The 23,906-nt window shown below is 43.9% G+C and overlaps 1 protein-coding gene across 2 annotated transcripts in view; it reads left to right on the top strand.

The window, feature by feature from the left end:
- ARHGEF4 (Rho guanine nucleotide exchange factor 4) overlaps positions 1-23,906 on the top strand; it is a 91,736-nt gene that overhangs the window by 8,362 nt on the left and 59,468 nt on the right. The window lies entirely within an intron of this gene.

The following is a 23,906-nucleotide window of genomic DNA, read 5'->3' as shown; positions in this document are numbered from 1 at the left end:
GCAATTCCAGACAAGTACCTTCAAGGCCACTGATGACTGCCATTTCTTTAGTAAAAAGACTTGGTGCTACCAGCTAGAGGCAAGGCTTGGTAGGAATTTTAGTTTTAATTCTGAGTAGTCTGCTTTAACTGCATATACTGCTAATTAATGGAAGGTGTTATAATACCATCTACTACTACAGTGTCTGGGTTGTTTAATAAAAATCTCCGTTGGTGGTTTGGATTCCCTTGCTGAAATGCAAATAACAGAGCTAGCCTATGGGGAGGCACTACAGCAGGGTTGCCAGCCTGAGTTCCAGCCCACACACCAGCCTTTGGAGGTGGCCAAGAGACACAAAACACAACCGTGTGCCTTGGAGAGCCCAACGGCAGGAAACAGCTCTGGGTGACACCAAGCCATTGGCCCTCTCTTCTGGGGAAAGATCTAGACTGCATCCCACGAGCAGCTGGCGCTCACTTCTTCTGTACCTGTGGATGCAAATAGTCCCCAGCACTGATAAAAAGTAGCCCTGACACAAGAGCCTCCCTCATCCTGCTTGGGAATTACATACAGATCAGTACATGGAGCTTGGTCATCTCTGTCTTAGAGGATCTGTTCTCATTGCTCTTCCTTGGAGGTACTGCTGGGATTAATCAGATCATAGAAATGATGCACAGTGTAGTAAGTCATATAAGGTTGGTAGCAAGGGCGAACTTTGAAGTTAAGTCGCTCCTCTGTTTTTCTTAACACACGTCAACTCTCCATGATATTCTTCTTCCAAAGACTGAGGAGCCTGGTGGTGTTTTGTGGCTGCTGCGTGCATTTAGCAGAAGTGCCAGACAAGGGAAAGTAGAATAGCAAGCAGTATGGAGACAGATTGAGCATTGGGAGAAATGAAAACTTCTTTTAAAGCAGGTGCTAAACAGCAGTTTTGAATGGTTAAATATAACACCTTGCTAAAAGAAAAAGAAGAGGGGAGGAGAACAGCTGCAATAACAGCTGGCAGTGTGCGAGGGGCAGCGCGTGGATTGGGGGATGATGGCCAGGCGAGGTTTAACCTCACTGAACTGGCGAGCAGGGAGTCCCTGGGATCCTGGCATGCGTTGCATCAGCAGACCAGGGGAAAATGAGTACAGACTGTGTGGAGTTGAAGAACTGCCTGGCAACGCACTTAAAAGACCTGGAAGATGAGTCAATCTTTGTGTTGGTTTTATTCATAAGGGATTCTACATTTCTGCTGGTGGCCTTGAGGCTGGATAAGTGCCCTTGGAGGACAATTTCTTTTTCCTTTCTTTTTTCTTTTTTCTTTTTTTTCCCCTGCTCCCTTCTCTCCTGGTGTAAATAAAAAAGAGAGCCGAAAGACAGATTTCTCTGTTTAAGTTTACACATGTATGTGTTTCAGAGTGTGACTTCCAAAAATACAAACTTGTATCTATGTTGAAAAAGTAGGCAGTATTTTCCCAAATTCATAGTTAGGAAAATCTCTTTTCAGTTAAACTTGTTTTGCAATCAGTAGTGAAGTATCATGGCCTTTGTTTCAAAGTAGTCTTCCTTGCATTGATTGAGAGAGGAAGTTAAATGTGATAAGAATTAAGAGAAAAGATCCACTGTTAAAGCACAAACTTCTATGCATAGCATTTGGGGGGAAAAAAAGTGCAAAAAGCATGGGTCAGATTCATATAGAGTGAAATGTTTTACTGCTTTCAAAGTCAGTACATGGCGTTTTTGATCTAAGTGCCAGTATACATTACGTGTGGAGGCCCTTCTCCCTGAGGCAAAACATAAACATGTACAGAGCTCTCAGTCTGAGAATGCCGGAGGACTTCATAAGCATTAATAACACTCACAGGAGGCCTGGGAGGCTTTCCGAGTTTCCTTACAATGGGAAGAGGAGGCACGTATAGTTCAGGCATAGTTTACCTGTTTAGATACCATTTTTTACATACTTGAGCAATTTCTGTATGCTCTGCCTCTACAGTACTTCAGTGGGAAAATCGGTGGGGTTGCTCAGCAGGTCTGAATCTGTCCCTAAGTATCCCAGTTGGACAAAAGGACATGAGGCATCCGAATCAAAGGTTAGTTGTGACAGCATTCCAGCAAGTGATTCAGTGGCGCTATGCACACCACAGCCCTGGTTTCCTAGGCAAGGTCGTGTGTCCCAGCACACTTCTGCAACCCTGGCTCTCGCTGCCTGCCTCCCATTCATCACTGCTGCACAGTCTTGCTGAAGAACTTGCTTCCTTTAGAAGATATCCAAATTTGAGCTTGTGGGTGAGTGTCTCTGCGTTTTCAGCACCTTTGTGGCTGGTCCAGATCTCATGAATAGTCTTGTTTATTCTCTTGATTTTGCAAGTCAGGAAGAACTGAAAGAGCACAGAAAGGTTAGGGACAAAGGCGAGGAATTACTGCTTTGGGGCTGGTTTGAGGCTTCTATAGTTTTCCAGAAAAATGTTCTGCATCTTTGTGTGTATGAAGAAATTACACGGACTATGCTTTTTTTTTTTTTTTTTTTTTTTCCCCAGCCAGGTCTGGAATACTACTTCTGATATTTTCAACTCATTTCATTATTGTGGCTGGTGGGGAGCCAGCCACAGAGTTGAAGTAGAAGATTTGCACCAATCTTTCTTGGTCTGAGAGATTTTGTTTTGAGCTCTCACCCCCCTGGTGCTTCTGCGGCTCTTTCTTTTCAGTGCTGATGTCTGCAGCTGTGTTCATGGACTGCACTGCATAATTTCATTGACCCTTCCCTCTCCAGGGTCGCATATTCAGCAGGAGCTAAGGAGGTCACCCAATAGGAGATTGATGTAAGGTTCAAAACGTTTCAGAGCACTTCCAAAGACAAGAGAAATTAGTGCCTCAAAGCTTACGCTGGAGCTGGAGATGTTGTGGTTCAGGTCTCCTGGCTTGGAGACCTGTCAGGCTTCAGCTGCATTTGACTGCAGTGTATCAAGTGCCCTACATATTTCTTTAGTTGGGTTTTTTTTTTTTATCCTTGTTTCCTGCCAAATCAACTCCTGCTCCTTTTCTGAACAATTAACCAATGGTTAAATAAATAAGCAAAGCAAGTCAGGCTAAACAAACTTGGGTTTTCCTGTCTATAAGGACTCCCTTATAATAGTGACTAATATGGTAGGTAAAACCCAAGGGAAATTCTGAGCTTTTGGGAAAGTAATACAAGATTAATATCTCTTGGCTAAACTGATCAGCTGATAGAAAGATTAAGATTTATAGTTTGAAAATAATTCTTTGCAACAGTGTGTTAAGTGTTGCTGAACTGCAACTTGGCATCAAAGTCAAGTAGGGAGGGCATCTGGGTTGATACAGTTTTAGTTCATTGAAGTGAATGCAGCCTCAGTAAATACAAATTGGGTGTAAACCTGACGACCTGACATATTTGGAACACTTACAGAAATGTATTTTCAGCACAGAATACTCTAGCCTCATGCATTTTTGTAAGAAGGAATAGAAAACAGTGTTACTGAAGGTAGAAGCATTATTAGACCTTACTGTGCCTCTGTGTACAACAAAGCAATTTCTTAACTTCAGCTATTTTGTAGGTTTAATTATAATATGCTGGCTGACTTTTTAGTTGGCATTATTGAGTGTTGTTTGTTTGTTTGTTTGTTTTAAAAGCATTCAATTCTTTTTCTGTCCTGTGCCTACTGAGAGACAGACTTGCAGTTTTGCTGAAGCTGCTTTTGCAGAGGGAAAGGGTAAATCCAGTGCAGGGCTACAAGGGCGATCAGGGGCCTGGAACATCTGCCCTATGAGGAGAGGCTGAGGGAGCTGGGCCTGTTCAGCCTGGAGAAGAGAAGGCTGAGAGGGGACCTGAGCAGTGTCTAGAAGTACCTCAAGGGAGGCAGTGAGGAGGATGGGGCCAGCCTCTTTTCACTGGTGGCCACAGACAGAACTAGAGGAAACAGCCGGAAACAGAGGCACCAAAAGTTCCACAGGAACTTAAGGATTTTTTTTTTTTTTTTTTTTTTAACAGTGAGGGTGCCAAAGCACTGGAACAGGCTGCCCAGAGAGGTTGTGGAGTCTCCTTCTCTGGAGATCTTCAAAACCCGCTTGGATGCAGTCCTGTGCCACGTGCTCTAGGTGACCCTGCGTGTGCAGGGGGTTGGACTAGATGATCTCTAGAGGTCCCTTCCAACCTTAAGCATTCTACGAATTCTATGAAATCTCAGGGAGCCTGGCCTGCAGAAGTTCCTTAGATGTACCCCTGTGCACGTTCCCCACCTTCTTTTTTTTTTAATTTAATTTTATTTTTTTAATTGCTTTCAAAATAAGCAGATGGTGCCGTGAAGACCATCTGGATCGTGAGTAATGTTCCTCTTTCTGGAGAATGACATCTTTGAAATCTGTATTTCCTCAAAGGTCTGCTTAGGTAACCTTTAAGACCAGTCCTTTCTCTCAGGTGTGCCGTGCTTCAGCTGCTCTGTTTTCTGAGGTGAAACAGCCTTCAGCCACCTGATAGGCAGTGCCCAGCAGCACCGCTCGGAGCAGGGAGCTTGCGTGCTGCAAACTGTAGAGGCTGGAAGGGGAAAAGAGGTCAAACCATGTAACGTGCTTGACCCCTCTCATGGCTTTGGGTAGGTGTGCAGAAGGAAAAAGCAAGATTTGCCTGTTCGCACCTGTTGTGTAGATCTACTTCATGTGAGTAACAAAAGCGTTATGAAACCCCATGTGGGTTATAAAACCTGCTGACAAATAGTGAATGTGCCCAATGGCCGTGAAGAAGGTGTGGAGTTGTCACCCCTGTGTGATGAAGCTTCTACTTAACAGTTAAACAAGTATTTTTATTTTGCCAAAGGGACATATTCTTTAGAATACTGAACTTGTCTGCAGCTGAGCTAATTCTCCAGTAAGGTCTTGTCCTCCAATCCATCTGAAATCTAATCATGATAATTATATTTGAAGGATTAGAGAAATAGAGCCTTCTTCTGAGGGCTAGTGATTATCTCTAGCTAGAATCCTGCCTCATCTCCCGGTCTTTCATAGTCTGTTAAACCAACTAGCCCATTCAGTAGCTTATCTAGAGGTGGCCAGGCCAGGCACACGGGGCTGCACGTGGGGTACTGTCCTCCTGAGTCTCTACCTCTGTAGAGCTTTGCTGTTACGTTTGATCCCTCCTAATCCAGGAGAAGGTGGTCCCTGGAGTACAGTTTTGGTTCATAGGAGCTCAGATAACATTGTTTGCTCTGGATTGCAATCAGGAGCAAGCTGTGACTTTACTGTCCATTTGCAAGTAGTTCTGTAGTCCAGGGAGTGCTTGTGCAAGCTCTGGGCCATCAGCTCTGCACACCAGCAGGTTTCTGAATTCTGCAGAAAAAAAAATACAGTTTCTTAGATTTCTCAAGAGAAAAAAGAAAAGTAGGAATGGGGCAGATGTACTTACTGGAAGTGGCTCCCTGCTCTTGGAACAGTCACTGAAGTTCTTCCTTGCAGGAAAGCTTTCTGTAGAAGAATAAAGTCATAGATAAGTACGGATGGAGAAAGCTTGTCTATACATAATTATTTCATCCTTTTTCAAAGGGAGTGTGCGGGAAGAGAAGATTTAACTGTAATACTAAGACTCAACATACAGTGTGAGTCAGCCTAATGTGCTGAACAGGGCACCCCAAGAGCTGCTGGAGCTGCTTTGGTTGGGCCCGTGCAGCGGTAGGGCTGGAGGGACACTCACCTGCGTCAGCAGGGAGTCCCACTCTGCTCAGACTTGCACTGACGTGGGCAATTTGCAGTTCATCTTGAAAATAAACAAACAAAAACACACCAAAACTCTGCAGGGTGCTCAGGGCATGACACTTTCCACTGTAATGGATTTGCTGTAGAAAATTACAGCAGGATGCTGAAGGTAGGAGTATGGTCCAGGAGTAAGGTACACCTTGCCTCTGGCCTGGATTCTAGTACTGCAGCAGGGAAGACTGTTAATGTAGTTCATGTGTAGATTTTGCTGTATAAATATATTCAAAATACCTCAGTTTGCGAAGGTACAGAGATCTGGAAAAGAAAGAATACTGTGAATTCTAGAGGTTTTTGTTTAAAGCAGTGAAGTATTTCCTTGGTGGCTCTCCTGCTGCTGACTCAGCTGCTGCAGGAGGGCATTCTCCCCTTGCAGACCCTCTGTGGAGCTGCATGTCACCTTGAGGTCACACACAGTATATGTTTCTCAAGGCCAAAACCCACCCTGCGGGCCAGAAAGAAGCTTTGACAAGAAACCTTTTAAGAGAGATAATTATGAGCGCACAGCATTACTAATACCCTGAAAACAGTAGATTTGTAACAATTCTGCATGTGGCACTCTTATCAATTAAAAACCTAAATAAAACATGCAGAAGCCATCTGTACTGAAACTTGTGGATTCATCAGCTCTTTTGGAGAGAGTACGAGAATGCTGTTTCCGGGCCCTGTTCTGAGCTTCACCACAATCTTTACACCAGGGAAAATCCAGGGAAAATCTGCAGGTCTGCTCCGCCTTTCTCCTGCATGCTCACGGTGGGGTAAGGGTGCAAAGCTGCATTCACGCTGTCCTTCCTGACTCACCATGCTGCGTTCCTGGGGCAGCTGGGGCTCCCAGCAGGCCCCAAGCGCAGCGTGACCCCCTCGTAGAAGCTGCTGGAGGGAGTCTCCGCAGTGCTGGTGGGCAGGATGAAGTGTGCATCCTACCCGGCTTCCCCAGGCAATGTACCTGATCTGCGCTAGATGATTATTCTGATCTGGAGTGTCTGCGTTTCTGATGGAAAAACAATACACTTCTGTGGATAAAATGAGGAAATGTCACAACTTTTCGAGCTTGTTGTGAAATTTTTCACTGTCACTTTACTCGAGGTTTTTCAGAAGTATTCAGAACCATTTAAATTCTGTTTAAAATGGTCACACTCAGTAGTTTTGACTCATGTAAGTCCTTGTTGACTCTGGAAAGAAGAATGGAAGTGAGTGTAAGCAGTGCTGGGCCAGTTCTGAGAGCCTGCATGGCCAAACATAGCTTGTCCTGATTAAAGATGGGCCTACAGCCTGGGACTCTGCTGGCTGGCCAGGCGCTGCCTCTCCTTTTCTTGCTGTTAAGATTCCAGAAGGGCATCCTACTTGCAGAGTGTTTTCCAGTTGCAATAAAAACAAAAATGAGGATGACTTCTTTATGGGAGTTCAATGTCTATAGAGGGGAAGAGGAAGATCATTCTGTCCACTTGTCATAGAACCTGTCAGCTCCTCTTCTGTTTTACACCTGTGGGAAGGTATCCCCTGATGTACAGTGGCACCAGCACTCTAATTTTGCAACTGAAAGCAACTTGATTTGTCTGTCAGGCTAAGCAAAGAGGGAACAGTTTAGCAGTTTCTTTGTGGGTCTAGGCAGGCTTGTCTGATGCCAGCCATATGCAGCTAAACTTGTTCCATTTGCTTCCCAGCCTCTGCATCTGATAAAGGTTTTTCATCGGCACGTCACATCTTGGGCACACAGGTTTGCTGTCCTGTGTGGTGCTGGTTCTTGGCACTCTGCTGCATAGGCAGCAATGACTTTTCTCCTGCTTTTCAGACTTTACTTGGCAAGGAGGCTGACTGATCTCATTAGCATTGCCTGTCTTTAATCACATTCTTGTTAGAAGAGTCCTGGAGAGCTGAAGCATCCTTTGCAGTGGGCTGCTCCTGGAAACTTTGCCTCCTGTAGAAAGTTTCTGTTTAGCTTTAGAGCTAACAGACCAGAGTCCATTTGTGTGGATGTTACAGGATTTCTTTTCCTTTGTTTTGGGGTTTTGTTGGTTGGTTTTGACTTTCTTTTTTCCATAGAATCACAAGAGGGATGAAGTTATTGAGCCTCTGGAGATCTAGTCCAATCTCTCTGTTTGAAGCACAGTCAACTGGAGCAGCTTGCTTTGGTTCACGCTCAGTTGGAATTTGATAGATCCAAGGCTGGAGACTCCACAGCCTGTTTGGGCAATCTTTTTCAGCATTTGACCATCCTTGCTCTACAAAGTGTTTTCTTGTATTTGAACAGAACTTCTTGTGTTTCAGTTTGTGTATTTCCCTCTTGTCCTTTCTCTTTTTAGTTCTTCCCATCAGATACTTGTAAGCACAGAAAGATGCCTATAAGCCTTCCCTTCCCAGACCGAAAAATCCCAGCTCTGTCAGCCTCCCTCTCGCATCTTGTGCTCCAGTCCCTCAGACATCATTGTGGACCTTTGCTGAGTCTTCTGCTGTGTGTCTGTATATCCCTTGCAGTCTCGTTTGTGTTCATTGCCAGTTGACTCCTGCCTGACTCAAAAGTGCTGTTTGGAGTCCTAACCACCATGGTGATCGTCCTTCTCCTTGTGGATAGCCATGAGTGGCGTCACAGCTGAGGCTTTCTCTGGGAGATGCCTGCAAATGAGATGGGGGTTTGTTTTTGTGGCTTTTGTTGCACACTCCTGTACTCGCTGAAGAGTGCCAGGGGCTCAGGGAGGGCTAGCACCCAGGCTATGCCTGCTTTTCCTGGAGAGCAAGGCCCCGCCGTAGCTGAACCGTGGTCTTGGGCACGCGTTTGGTGGGCATTTGAAAGGAATCTTGTTCCACAGGTAGTTTATGCAAGTGTGCAGACCTGTCTGAAGGATGTCCAGAAGGCTGTATGCTGAGGCCATATGCTCTTAGATAACCAGCTCGAGTCTTGTATGCGGTGCTGTGCACACTGAAACGCACTGAGCGGGTCTGTCTATGGCACTCAGTAAGATGTCACGGTATAGAGAGGACCTCCCATGTTAAACACAGCAGTTTGTTTTTTCCCTGCTGCAGTACTGTTCTTACTAATCCACCACCTGAGGCTCGAGGCCAGGGTGCTTGTCCGAGTGAGCACCTATTCCTAAGATCCACAATAACCAGTGCAGACACAGCCTCCCTCAGGTGCGCGCAGTCCCTCGCCATGCAGCCTTGCTGTGCAGAGGGGCGTATGCAACCAGTCTGATACATGATTTAAAGCCTTACCAAGTGAGCATTTAAATAGGACTTTTTCAAACCCTGAGGTCGCTTGATATGGGAAGTTCTCTGGAGAGCCTTTAGAAGTAGATTTAATTGCTGGGAGAAAGGGTTTCTCATAAAGACTAGTTCTACTTGCTCTCCCCACGTCAGGCAGGCGCATTTGCTTTTTTTCTGCCCTGCTTTTCTTTCCTGCAAAGCCCAAGTACAAGGGGCAAACTTGTGTGGGTTGCTAAGCACTGTTTGTAAGATAATCAAATGGAAAACAGAACTGGGCCGCAGACCAAATGCATAGCTCCAAGAGGCCTACAAAGGCCATAGTTAGTTCTCTGAGTCTGGTTTAGATTGGAATTTCCTGGCTCTGTGCCAGGGTCTCAAAGCCACGTGATGACAGCTTTGGTAGTGGGTTGTTAGAGTTTAACAGTAGCTGTATGTACCCGTTCAAAAAGTTGTATAGGTCACTTTTAAAAGCCCAGTCAATTCATGCATCGAGGCTCTGGTTGTGTCAGAATGGTATTTACTGTGTAGGTGCTTCTGGTGCCGCATGAAAAGTGCTCGTGTTTTGTCTTGCACCAGAAGACATGGCAGGAGCTGGTGAGGGGCTCCTCGGGTCCAGCCCTGCGCGTCACTGGGTTTCTTCCCCGGGTGGCCCTGTTCTCAGTGCTCTGCATGAAGCTCTGCTGCCTCACCCCCACTTGGCTTGAGATGGAGAACTCTGGCAAGTCCTTGCTCAAGAAGTCAGTTGTCCTCTGTTGTCTATTCTTTGCTTCTGCTAAAGTTTGCTATGTTCAGAGCAGTGCTGGTGAAATGCAACAAGTGTGTAAGTCTCAAATTTAACTCAGGTTAAACCCTCCTTCTTTGGTGGTTCATACCCTGGTGAAGTTAGAGAGAATCTGCTCTTCTGTCTCTTCTGCAGCAGAGGTTGGGTCACCACGGGCAGAAGTGAGGTGATGCACAGCAAAGAGCACTAATATCTCAAACAGCCACTGTCAACTCCGAGAAGAGCTTTTCCATGTTTGTTTGGAAGGAACCGAGTTCAAATGCAGTGCAGCAGAAAGTCCCCTCCAGCCATGCATCTCCTTTCTCTGTTTGTCGAGGAGAAATGTCTATATTTGGCACATTCTAGGCTGTTGTCATGGAAATGGTTGTATTGACACACACAGCAGAGCAACTTTGTGCTGTGCAGAAAGATCAGAAAGATGATGAGGAAGGAGGCGGCCTGTTCTGAACATTCAGAATATTCATTCTTCAGCTTCTCGGCTCCAAGTGGAAATCATATAGCTGTTGTATTAGTTGTTATGGACTGGTGATGAGGGTGGGGGGAAGAAGTGATACCCAACATCTTAAATTTAATGCAGAACACTACTGAGGAAGATAGGACCTGCAGTTACTACCTGCTGCCTGCTTGCAGCTTGCTACCTGCTCATATGTTATTGATCAGCACCTTCCGACTGCATCTTTCTAGTTTATAGATGAGATCCTGTATGCTCTTACAAAGGCCTTGCTATGAAAGAAGGACCCTCCTATCTTGTCTTTTGTTCACCCCGTTTGAACGTTGCAACCAGAAGCTTCTGGGATTGCTATCAAATATTACTCCTTCCCATATGTTAAGAGGGAAATACCTGAGTATTTAAGGAGAGTGAATTAGTATGTAGTAGTAATCCTGGTAGTGAGATTTCATGCCTCCTGTGCTTTGTGCCGCTGCCAGGTCACCCTGTGCTCCTCCAAGACATGCGGTCAGCTGTGAGAGGGGAAGGAATACAGGAATGTTGGATCTGTTTGCTTCTCATCAGGATATTTTCACAGCCTGTTGATACAAGGAACTTCTCAGCTTTGTGCCAAGAAGGAGAATCGGAAGATAAGAGGCTTCAGAAGAAGCGAGAGAAGCTGCATCCTGTGTGTGAGAGCTGAGCTCTGCAGGGGTCTTTCCTCCAGCCTGGCTCTGAGGGAGGAACTCCTCTCCCTTCCCCTGCCTCCCCAGCGTTCTGGCAGTGCGTTCTCCTGCCATTTCAGTAGTTCCAATCAGATGTTCATTTTTCTTCTCTTAAATCCATCATATGTCAAATCCAAACTCCACAAATCCTTGTCAGCCTGCAGTTAAGGATGGCCTTTTCAGGGTCTGCGTCAGGAATCTTGCCTGGCCCCTGCAGCTTTCACCGAGTGCAAGTCAAGGTAATGCCTATTCCTACCTGACAGTTCATTCCTGCACTCCAGATCCTCCCCATAAGCAGGAAGAGGCAGGACTGGTACCGAATCCAGTTCAACTGTACTTCCAGCTACCTTGAAGTGCTCTAATGGATTTTACCTTTCCAGATTTCAGGAGTGGTTATTCCTTAATTGAATTCCAGCAAGGGGAATTTCTGCTGTCTCATGCATGAACAGTGCATTATAATTAGAGGAAAATAAGGTATCTGTAGTTAAAATTCCCCTGAATTTGAGTTTTAAGGTTATTTTTTTTTGCTTCCTACCCAAGTGGAAAGAGCATATTTGACTTAAAAATATAAACAAACAAAGAACTCTTTATTGTTTTGCTTGAGGTTTTGATACAAATAGTCTATTTCCTGGCATGGTCACTTTTTTTTTTTTTTTTTTTTTTAAAAAAAAAATTGTGTGTGTGTGTGCATTTTTCATGAAGAGAGTTGTTTTTTAAAAATCTTTTTTCTTTTACTCTTGCAAATTCCAAACTCCAGTATAAAACTGACCTGTCATCTGGTCTCTCTGTGAAAGCTCCTGCTCTGTTTGGTGTGGTGCTATCACAAACTGGTTGCAGATTAGTTGCAAACTGGTTGCAGACTGTAGTAATGTTGGTGTTCAGAAAAGTAGTGCCCACTGAAGTCTGGAACTCCCTTTTTATCTTTGGTAAAGACAAATACGGCAAAATATTCTCTGAGCTTGGGCTATAGTTGACCAATTTTCAATTCACTAGCTGTGACAACACTCTCACCACGTAATCCAGGAGGTAAAGAGAGGTTGAATTTCTCCCCCTTTCTGGGAAGGTAGTTCTTTTACAGAGATAGCACATGTATATTGCTGCCCATTGCACAGCTGATGAGCCTTGAATGGCCTTTGTCGATAGACTGTGGTTGTACTTGAATAACAGAATGAACAAAATATGAAATGATATCTAATAAGAGCAAGTTCCTGGGCAGTTTTTCATGTTGGAAAACAGACAAGAGCATAAGAGGAAATATTCTTCTGTATTTTTATACAAGTATTCCACTGTTTCCAGGCCTATTGCCTGCTTTTGCTCCATCTTACTAGCTGCCACTTGCAAGAGCTACTACTCCTTTGTGAGTCTTGCAGCAGTAAAGCCCTTGTGCTGCCTGTACCAACTGCGTTGGCAGCCCAGAGGAATATTTGAAGAAATCATTGGAACTTGGGTATGTATTTTCTTGAGCTGTACATTGGCCTTGTTATAAAATGGACGTAATTTTCAAACTAACATTTTATAAAAGATAAAAAAAAAAGTATGGAAGTGCCGTTAGCTCTTATCTACTTAGCTCCAGATAAGCAGAAGCAGATAGAAATCTCTCCTGACACAGCAGTGGAAAGCTTGATATAGTGCAGAAGCAGAAAATAGCCAATGTAAAAGCATCCTGCTCCTATTGTAGGATGCCAGCTTGGCTAGTTCGGAGTCCTGCTCCGATACTGAGCAGTGCGAGGCATTTGACGGGCCAGCTGGTTAGCCCAGCCATCTGCTCAGTTGCATGTTGCGCCTCTGGTCAGTCCAGACAGTCCCGATCGCTGGCGGGTCCGGTCTGCTGCCCGTGTCTAGCGGATGCAGTTGCAGTAGGCATCTTGTTAGAGTTGCTCGAAAACCTTCCCGGCAGCTGGAATCTAAGGGCTAGGAGGCCTGCTTGAAAGGAGCAGTATAAAAATAGGCTTGTGTATGGAACTAGTTATGCCTAAAACAGCTTCTTGTTATGTTGTTTTCCTGCTCATTGGTATCAACTGCGACTTTTCCTGGTATCGGTGAGGGAATGGGTTTTGGTGACTGATGAGGAACTTCCCGCTGAGAAGTTAAACATGCAGCAGGCTGTCACAGAAATCCTGAAACTGAGTTTCTTGGAAGCTTCTGTTGTTACAACGTCATCTTTGATGTGCTCAGAAAGGTGACTACCTAGATTTTTGGAAAATAAACTGCCCTAACTCTCTAGCAGTGTGGTGTTTTTCCAAATGCCATCCATGCTTCCTCACCTGTGCTCCTGCCTTTTCTGCTTGACACTCTGCCTGCCATGGATCAGTTAAGGGTATGTGAGAAGAGACCCTTATATTTTGCTTGGGCTCTGTGAAAGCTGTGACATGGAGATATGCTCTTTCTATTCTCCATCAGCCCAGGGATTTCTTTCTCTTGCCTAACCATTTTCCTCTGGTGGAAGCATGTTTAAGGATTATTCTGGGATAAAGCTATGACTTTGCTGCAGGAGCATGAATTGATGTTCCTTTCCTATGGTGCCCTGGCCTTCCAGTTGTGGAGAAACCAAGGTTTGATCCTCTACTGTCAAACATGTATAACTCTTCAGTTGTAGTTGAAGTATCAAAGGGCAAAATGGAACTTTCCTTTCAAGGACAGGGGAGCATTAAACCTTTATTAGCTTTCAGCATACAACATCTCTATACTATTCCAATACCCTATTGCTAGCCACCTTTAATTAGCCTTTACATTTCCATTAGTAAATCTTAGTGTGCCTGAAGTTGAACTTGAGGCTTTTCACTGAATTTTTTGTTCTGCCTGTCTTGCTGTGAGCTGAAATCTGCTCCAGCAAGAAGGGGAAGAATGTGTGCTGATGCCAGTGAGAACCTGCCATCTTAAGGAAAGAGTTTCTGAAACAGTTACTTAATACAAAGTGACATGCAAAATTAAAAGCTAATTTGCCTGAGAATTTAGCTTTGACTCACTAAACGTTGTTCTGCTCTTAAAATTGTATCCAAAGTACTGTTCTTCGCATCAAGTGTCTTGTTCTCATTCTGGAACCTACTGCTCTGGAAGGTCATTCTGTAATTTGCTCCTCTTATGGCTGGCTAGTTTACTCAGCTACAGAAGCAAGGACAGCTTATATGTAGGCAGCACTTATGGCACATGAGCTAAAGCTGGGATTTAGGTTCAGCCATTTTGACTTTCTTTTCCACATAGTGAAATTCTGTACATGCTGATCTTTAAAATCCTACTTCATCTGCAATTTTAATGACTTTTGCTCTTGTACAGTCTGAAAACCACATGAAGTAAAATCTATTAAATTGTTTGACATAGGGATCGCTTATTAGTGGCCTTCAAGGAAATGCATCTGAACCGGGCAGCTTGCTCAGCGAACAAGGCACTGGGCTCGCGTGTCAGAAGTGAGCGAGCTGCGTTTGAGGGCACGGATGCGAGACTTTCTGTGGCATCAACAGGAAGCAGCACTGCTCTACTGTGGGCAGCTTCTCACTGTCGTTGTGATGCAGATAGCCATGAGACACATGGTTAGTGGTAGGGGAAAATCTTAACTGGAAAATTGAAAGAAAAAAAAAGAGAAAAAGAAAAAATGCCGAAAACTTGCAATTAGAGCACTTAGTGCTAGAGAGAAATGTGCTCTATTAATTAGCCTATGCCTACCTACTGCTTTGGTCTGCGTGCTCTGAGGAATTGTGTGCCCTGGTGGTCAGGTTGTTTGCAGTAACTCATGGCATAAACCGCTCTTAGCCCTGGTGTTGCTTGGGAACTGCCTAATGTGGGAAGAAAACAAATCAAGTATGAGATCCGTGCAACATGGCATGGGTTTTGTGAGAAAGATGGGAGCATCCATCCATGAGAAGACCTTTTTGGGGAGTACGTGGCTCATTATTTGAGGTTTGTTAGCAAAAGCAGGAAACAGATTGGTTGACCCAGGGCCTCCTTAGGTTTGTATGTCTCATGCTGCTGTGTTGGACTTCTGAAAATCTTGTACGTTCTCTCTCTAGCAGCGGGTAAGATCAAAGAAGTGAGAACTACTCTGTCAGGCTCCTTGTTCTGAAGCTTTTCTTTAGCTGAACAGTGAACACTTCTAATGTTACATTAAATGGCTTTTCCCCAAGTGTTTTCAGTTACATCCTACAAATCAAGGAATTACTTGTTAGCTAGTCTTGTTGGAAACAGTAGCCAGGGGAAAAACATAGTTCAGCCCCTGGAGCCACAAGCTATTAAGTGTCTGACATGCACTTCACCTGGATCAGAAAGAGCATACACCAACGAAAATCCTCTGGTATTTCCTAGCCACGAGCCATTCCCGAAGACTCTGGGGGAGCTAGTTTGGAAACTCTAAGCACAGCAGCTTGAAGAGAATTAGGTTGAATGAATCTGGGCTGTGCTTCCACTCTACCTCAGTCCTCTAATCTTTGATTTTAGAGTATTAGTTACTGTATTTGCTAAAGCTGAAGCATGAGAAGATGCTGAAGATCTTGGGCATTAGTGTGGAAGACGTGGAAGACCATTTCTCCGCACACACATGCAGAGGCTTCCAGGAGCTCTGTGCTCCCTGGAGAACTACAAGCAGCCCCGTGCTGGGTCCCTGTGCTGTCCCTCTCGCTGTGTTGCCGCATGGCCCTGGTTGATGGGGTACATATCGCTGTCTCCGTTCATGTAACTCTTCCTGTGGTGCCTACCACGAGCAGTGCTGGGTACTGTTTAGCTATTTAGTCTTCGACTAAGGATATTTGGAGGCCTTGCCATTTCTGTGTACTCATCAGACTAAGTGTTTGTGGTGACAAAGAAACCTGTTCTTACTTGTAATCTTATTTTACTTGGTCTGAAGGGCTGCCCAGCCTTGAGCGCGGGGTGAGAAAGGAGAGCAGAAAAACTCCTGTGAAGGGGACACTGTCATTCTTACACGGGCGTAACAAGCTTTTCAAATGGGGTTTTGGCTGGCCAAGAAGAGCAGTATTTGCCTTTTTTCCGCTAATAATGTTACCTGAACTCTTGAATGATTTTGTATGGTTTTGTTTTCAGACAAACAGGAATATTTATTGATATGCCTCTTAAGTGATTAATTAATTGTAGAACATGTCTGAGTTCTTAGCCTTTTGCTATGTTCAAGTGTCAAGCTATCTCATTCCTAAACCTATACCAAAGCTCAGAAAAAAGCCAAAAACATTGGCTTTGTAAGCAGTCTGACAGTTTTTTTTCTTTATCAATGTCTTTAGAAATGAAGACGTATTTGCTCGTTAGTTCATTTTCTGAGGCTAATTTATGCTTCTGAGCTTAGCCATATTATCTTCCTTAGTGCTATGGAATTTGGTTATACTAACAATAGAGAAAAATCCATGGGGTTGATTGAGGGACAGTAATAACTTACTGAGGGAGGAAGTCCAGTGAAAAATCTTATTGCTGTGATCGTAGTTACAGAAGGAAACTATTCAGCTCCTTTGTCCAGATGTTATGCAAAGGGAGCTCTAGGGCTCTGTCTGCAAGAGCTAAAGAAAACGGGGAATCTTTTGGCGCCTGGGAAGCTACTTTGCTGATTGATACAAAAAAAAAATAAAATAAAAAATAAAAAATAAAAGAGGGAGAGAGAAACCTGAGAGATTTTATGCACAATATTTCAATATTTGGGAGGAAATAACTTTAATGAAGTAAAGTCACCTCAAAGCCTTAACTAAATTATTTTTTTCAATGAAATAATACACACCAAATATATTGTTCAAAGACTTCAGGAGGTTTATTGTAAATCCAAATGTCTTATTTTGAAGAAATTTTTATTACTATATGCAAAAAAAACCCATGTAGCCCAAGGTGACACATTCCATTTCTGTCTTCCCACTCCTTGGAAGAAACTTTTGGCTATGAAAGCAAAAAATAGGGTTTTGTTACATGCTGTTATTTATACTGTGACCTGTGAGGAATAAGGGCACAAGAACATGAGAAATTCAAGACCGGGTTTGTGCATTACAGAGGAGAGTCATCTTAAATTTAGAAACTGGAGAAGCTGTGTAAACTTCTCCTGTGTTTTTGCTTTTGGTTATTTAGTAGGATTGCTTGAATTGCACAAAATTTTTTCTGTCCTGCTTGCATCTCATTGTCTTTATTGGGAGCTGTGAAAGAAAAAATTAAAGAAATTCAATTATTCAATTCAATTAAAGAAAAAAACTTTGCTGTTTGTATCATTTTATGTGATAGTCTTTATGCCTTGGATATACCCCGCAGTACCCTGTTTCAGGACAGAGGACAATGTCTGTCTGACTTGGGTCACTGACCCGTCATTTGTTTGTTATTCCTGACTGTACCAGCTGGCTTGAAGGAGAAGGAACTCCCATTGTTGATTTGGGGTTAGTATACTGTCTTAGTAGATTGGACTTTGCAATTGAAGAACATATCTGTAAAAATTCTGACATATCAGCATTATAACATGTCCAGTGACCAAAACGTACAGAAACTGGAGTAAAATTACAAATGGGGGAATTTCAGTGCTGGTGATTCTGGTTTCATAGCAAAGTTTCGATTGAAAAGATCTTTGGATCTTGGCACCCTGATAAAGACTTGGGTGGTGATTTTCTCAGTCTTTAAAAAGCAGGGATCAGCAACATACCACCTTCTCGTGGGTGTGCTAGTTTTATGAAACTAACAAGAAAAGAGAATATTACTGCTTAATTAAATTATATATATATGATCAAACATCTGCCCATTCAGTAAGAATGATTCCTACTTCGAAATCATTCAGTCACTCTTAAAGCCTTGAGATGGATCTTTCATTAAAATTGCCCAGTTGTAAAGGTGCAACGCTTCCTTAGGAAGGACTGACCCCTGGGGAACACCGCTAGCTACAGGCCTCCAACTGGACTCTGCACTGCTGATCACCACCCTCTGGGCTCTGCCATCCAACCAATTGTTAATCCACCTCCCTGTCTATTCCTCTAACCCACACTGTGGAGCTTGCCCAGGAGGACCCTGTGAGGGGCAGTGTGCTGAAGTCCACATAGATGATATGAACCGCTCTCCCCTCATTTACCCAGCTGGTCATTCCATCACAGAAGGCTGTCAGGTGAGTCGAGCATGATTTCCCCTTGCTGAACCCATGCTGACTACTCCTGAGCACCTTCTTGTCCTCCACATATTTGGAGACAACAGCCAGGATGAGCTGCTCCATGACTTTTCCAGGGATGGAGGTAAGGCTCACTGGCCTGTGGTTGCTTGGATCCTCCTTCCTGCCATTTTTGAGGACTGGTGTGACATTGGCTTTCTTCCAGCCCTCCAGCACCTTCCCTGTCCTCCAGGACCTTTTGAAGGTGATGGAGAGCGGCTTAGCAATACCATCTGCCAGCACCCACAGCACTCTGGGGTGCATCCCATCAGGGCCCATGGATCTGTGGGTGTCAAGTTTCCCTAAGAGCTCTCTGACCCAATCTTCCTCTGCCCAGGGCAAGTCTTCCTCTCTCCGGGCTTCTCTGGTTTCTAAGGTCTTACAGCCCTGCCTCCTCCTCATTGGATTTTGAACTGAACGAGCTCATGGTCACTGCAGCCAAAGCTACCCCCCACCTTCACATCTCCTACAAATCCCTCTCTATTTGTTAGTAGGAGGTCCAGCAGCCACCTCTCCTCATTGGCTCCTCCACAATCTGTGTTAAAATGTTACCACCAATGCATTGCAGGGACTGTTTGTGCCTGGCTGTGTTGTCCTTCCAGTTGATGTCAGGGTGGTGGAAGTCTTCCATGAGAACCAGGGCCTGTGACCATGAGGGTACTCCCAGCTGTCTGGAGAAGCCTCATCGACCTCATCATCCTGATCAGGGGGCCTGTAGCAGACACCCACCACAGTGTCTCCCACATTAGCCTGCCCTCTATCCCTACCCACGAGCTCTTGACTCACTCATCATCCACTCCCAGGTTGAGCTCCATGCATTCCAGTTGCTGTCTCACATAAACAGCAACTCCACCACCTCGCCTTCCCAGCCTGTCCTTCCTAAAGAGCACATAGCCTTCCATGGCAGCGCTCCAGTCGTGTGAGCTATCCCACCATGTCTTTGTGATTCCATTGAGATCCTGATGCTGGAACCGCACACAGATCTCCAGTTTGTCCTGCTTATTCCCCATGCTGTGTGCACTGGTGTACAGGCATTTCAGGGAAGTAACCGAGCCCGCAGATTTCCCAGATGGAGTGAAAGAAGACCCTCTGATCATCTCCTATACACCCTTCCCCACTACCATGCTCCCTCTGGACACCTTCTGGCTTTGGCTGCATGTCACTGATTGCCCTGTCCAGGTAACATTCCCCATCCCCCTTCATGTGTAGTTTAAAGCCCTCCTAACCAGGTTGGCCAACCTGTTGGCAGATACGTGTGCCCCTGGTGCCGAGGCAGCTTTCATCATTCCCTTCTAGCTGGTGATCCTCAGAGTCCCATGGTCATAGAACCAGAACCCTGTTGCCAAGACGCACGGCGCTACCAGTTGTTAACCTGCAATATCCGTCTTTTCCTCCTCATACCCATTCCCTTCGTTGCCAGGATAGAGGAGAACACAACCTGGGCACGTGGACCTTTCACTGCCATGCCTAGGGCTCTGAAATCTCGTTTGATGTTTTCCAGTTTCCTCATGGCATCATTAGTGCCCAAATGAAACAATAACATGAGATAACAGACGCCTGGAGAAGCCTTGGCAGTCCCTCTGCAACATCCCTTATTTGATCCCCTGGCATTATTTCGGCCATATCCTCAGCAGTAAGTGTCCACATCATAGCCACAAATAGGTATTTCTTGATGTCAAGTCTGGATTTATCAACTCATCTCAAGAAGCACTGTGAGTTTCTGCAGTTAGCTCCAAGGGCCTCTCTTTGCTCTACAGACAGCTGATGGAAACTTCAAAGAGCTTGCTGGTCTGCTCATGCTTCCCACTGGAGGTAAAGGTCCTATCTGGGGACATGCTCTTGCTAACACTGAAATTAAGTGATCACAGGGGGAACATGAATGAATTCCCTTTACATGCTCACATACAGTGTTCCTTGTCTGTGCCCGGAGCTGAGGAGAAGCTTGTTGGCTTTGTTTTGTTCATGGTTCATCTTTTTTTCTTCTCATCAGATACATCCTCTTTCATTTTCAGGTAATTAGGTTTTGATTTCTGAAAGAGGAAAAAAGAAATCTCAAAGATTGCTCAAGGAAAGCTCAAAGAGGAAGACATGTCTGCTATTTAAAAAAAAAAAAAAGAAAAAAAGGGGAGAATGAAGTCCTTCCTAGGATGCACATTTGTGTGTTTGCTGAAGGAGAACAGATGATTAAGTGGCACAGACTATTCAGAGGATTTATTGTGAAGCTGAATGAAATTCCCAGTATTCAGAGTTTGTACCCAGAGGAGCTGAGTGTAGCAGCAGATCTGCTAACCTCTTTTTTTTTCCCAGAGACTTTTCTACATGAATAAATTCAGTTTGCACAATAGTGAGGAATACTTTTTTTCTTTTTTTTTCTTTTTAAGCTGACCTCTTTTTGGCTTCTCAGCTTCTTTCACTGTCTAATAGCTAGAGACAAGCACTGTCTTAAATTCCCACAGTTGTCTTTACATGCCCCGTTCATTCTCTGGCCACCTAGAAACTGTTTGCTATTTCTGGACTAGTGCTGGGAAAAAGCCTGTCAGGGAACTTGAGAGTAAAAGGGTGCATTTCCAGCTCATCTCAAGGTTGAGAGCAGGGAAAAAAGATGAGCTATAGCTGTGAATGGTCTGAAACTGCCAATATCATTTCCCATATTCCACCTAATATACGTAGAATGAAGTGGTGTTGGCAATACCATATTGACAGGATATTCTCAGTTTTGTGGTACTATTATTCCCTAGGTAGAGTACGATTTCTGATGGAGAACTGGGAAACACAGGGTCTCAAACAGTTTTCAACAGGTACTTGTTCGTCCTTTCTCTGCAGAGTGCAGCTGCAAAATGATTTCTCTTCTAGATGTACTTTTAAGTATCTGTAAACATGCTAGAATGTGTGTTTTGAAAAGAGAAAACAACCAACCATGGCAAGCCAGATCCTCATTCCACTTCCTGTACTAATTCCTAGAGCCTTCAAGAGTCATACCTAGTTTCTTTGAATGGTGAGAAGGAAGAAGTCGATGATAGGTCTATGTTGTGTCCCCTTTTCCACTATGGTTGTGTGCATGTGAAACAAAGAGCAGGAATGAAGAAAAATATGATATTTACAACCATATCTTACTTCCTGAGAACTCTACAAATGCTTAATTATGTTGTTTTGTGCCACTGGTACTTTTTTCTTCTATCCTGACAAAAAATACATATTTGATCAGTCTTCGCTTACTAAGCATGTTATTCAATGGAGCTATGAAATCTGGGGGCAGCCTTTGAAAAATGACGTTTTAATTGAAATTGTAGTTTACTTTTTGAGTTAGTGTTTTTTAGAACGTGTATTTTGTGCTCTTCTCTTTCAGCTTTGCAACCTACTGTATCAATTGGCTGCCAGATGTTTTTTTACCTTATTCTGAATGGCAGCTTATTGTTCTAGAGCTTTCTGACAGAAGTGCCCTTTGGGAAGCTAAGAAAATGGGGAAAGTACTCCTTGGTATTAGTTAAATACCATGAATTTTTGACATTCTTATATCTCGAATGCAGTCCTGCATGCCTAAACTTAGGCAGCCTTTGTTCCCTCTGCCCCAAGCTCATCAAACACACTATAAATTTGTGTTGCTGCTTAACTTGTTTTCTTTTGGATTTACCAGATGAGGTGACACTGTAAGGGGTGTAATTAGGCCTCCAGAAGACTTATATCAAAGTGGCTGAAATGTTTTTATTACTCTGTGGAAATTATAGAGGGAATGTAGGTCATGATTTCACAGGAAAAATGGGTCAAAAATCTTACTTAACAGTAAGGGTCCCCTGATAGTTTTGCATACCTAAAGTATCATATATTGTGCATGTTTAGTATACATGCCTATTGTGGGAACTGCATGTCATGCACAGAAAGCATGAGTACATCTGGGTTTATAATTGAGGACCTAAGTCTATGCTGTCCATATCCAAGATTCTTGGTGGCCTTAGGGGAAGTCTGTGATGTGCAAAGAATGTGGCTTTACTGCCAAGTGCTATAAAATGCAGCTCTGTTTTGCAGAGCACAGTCTAGAGAGATGCATCACATCCTTACGTGATGCTTGTGTCCTTCTTTGGAGCAAAAAGACGAGATTGGCTGGGCAATTATATTGAGTGGTAAGGTGGTTCATGACTTTTGTTTCCTTAAAAATAAACTTATTTCTTGATTAAAAAACCCATATTTTTAGAGTATTTGTGTGTTTTTCTAATGATTTGTTTCTATCTTAGCAACTGAAGGCTTTTTTTATTATTTTTTGGTTTAGTACCATCATTCACATTGATTTGCCTAAAGTCTATTTAGATTATGCATGTTTTGATAGCACCTTTTCCTTGCCTGTGAGCGCTCTTACTGTCCTTAGTCAGAAGTAATGTATGCTTCTCCCACTGCAGATCGAATCAAATTGCACTAGGCTGTTATTTATTGGGGTTTTTCTTAAGCTGGAATAGTTTAAACCAGTTTCATGGACGTCCTACCTTATCAAGTGCTGGCTGTTAACATCATAGCCTCTGTTATGGCAAGGGCAATGCTCTTCCCTGCAAAGCCTCCTTCCTACCCAGAGCCCACTGCACGCAGTGGGTTGTCAGTGGTAAATCAAATGGAGTGAGAATGGTCTCACAAAGCGGAGAGAGAGATTTCAGGTTGGCTCTTATGGGCTCTTCAAACCAGCTGTAACAGAGTACTTAAAAACACTGGGGCTTAAATCATTCCATCTCGTCTTGGAAGAGAGATTGTGGGGCAATGACTTACAGGCCTGTACAGATTTGTCAGCTTCTAGTACTTGGTTTTTTTTAGTGACTATTGAAGTAGCGTAGAAGTTTTCCAGAGGGCCTATTCTGCAAAACCCAGCTCAGATCTGTTATCCATCCCTCAGCAAAGTCTTCCTTCTAGTGGTGTAAGTGCCCTTGCTCCCAGTTGTCAGAAACACTAGGAAAACCCCTTGGAGGCTGGATTCTGAACAGGCAGGTTTAGTGCTGCTCCTGGCAAGTTTGTGTGTGCGTTTCTTCCATTCTCTTCATCCCCAGCAGTCAGACTAAACCAGTATATCAAGGGTTTTTCCTGCACACATCACTCTTAATGCAGCTCCAGAAGCTGATTGCACATCCCTGGTTACCTGTCAGACACTGAAGGCATTTGTAGGGTATCAGCTTCCCTTTGGAACAAACCTTTAAGCTGAGCATGCTAATTAGCAGTGCAGAAAAGGGAGGTCTGAGGGGAACTGCTTAGAAGGAGACTTTTGACTCAAGCTGGCCTTTTATTTTTTTTCATAGAAAAGAAGAGCTTTTCCATTTGCAGCCACGTTAGAAAAGTGGCGCTCATGGAAGTGGCCTGTTGTGACATTGCTAGCACTGTTATTTCTGCTGTGCTTCACAGAAATCAACTCCTCCAAAACTGCCATCTGACCCATCACATTGAGGTGTTAGCAGGGAGTAATCAGAGAGAATCGTCATGTGCAGACAGCATTTTTGCCAGGCTGTGCTAGTCACAGAAGATACTTCCCCCTGAAATTCTGCACCTGAGAAGAGAAAATAGATTGTGTTCTTGCACTGAGCAGATAAATTTACATTTCTTCCTGAATAATGAAGATCATATGAGTTAGACCTTGGTTTACTGTTTCTATACTGGCATATCTTTGCTTTCTGAATTATGAATCCAAGCCAGTATCAATTAATTTTGGCAAGAATAGGCTAGTACCCTACATAACATCTCCTATAAGTTGATATCAACGCAGTGATTAGCAGGGAGATGAATTCTCAACACTGTGAATCATTTGTGAACCAGATTTATTTACTCTAGATATCTGAGATGCCCAGAGGGAACAATTTACTAGTTCATCTGTAATTGGCGTGAACATTTTGTGCTAATAAAATGCTTAGTCTGATAGCAGGTTGGCAAACAAACTGAAGGAGCATGCTGGTCAGCAGGCACAGCTAATACTATTTGCCTTGCGGCTTC

The sequence above is a fragment of the Tinamus guttatus genome, unplaced genomic scaffold (genome assembly GCF_059628265.1).
Source record: "Tinamus guttatus ecotype Peru unplaced genomic scaffold, ASM5962826v1 Tinamus_guttatus_pri_ptg000927l, whole genome shotgun sequence".
Lineage (NCBI taxonomy): Eukaryota > Metazoa > Chordata > Aves > Tinamiformes > Tinamidae > Tinamus > Tinamus guttatus.
Note: the sequence above shows the minus strand (reverse complement) of the source record. Positions and strands in the feature narration are given on the sequence as shown.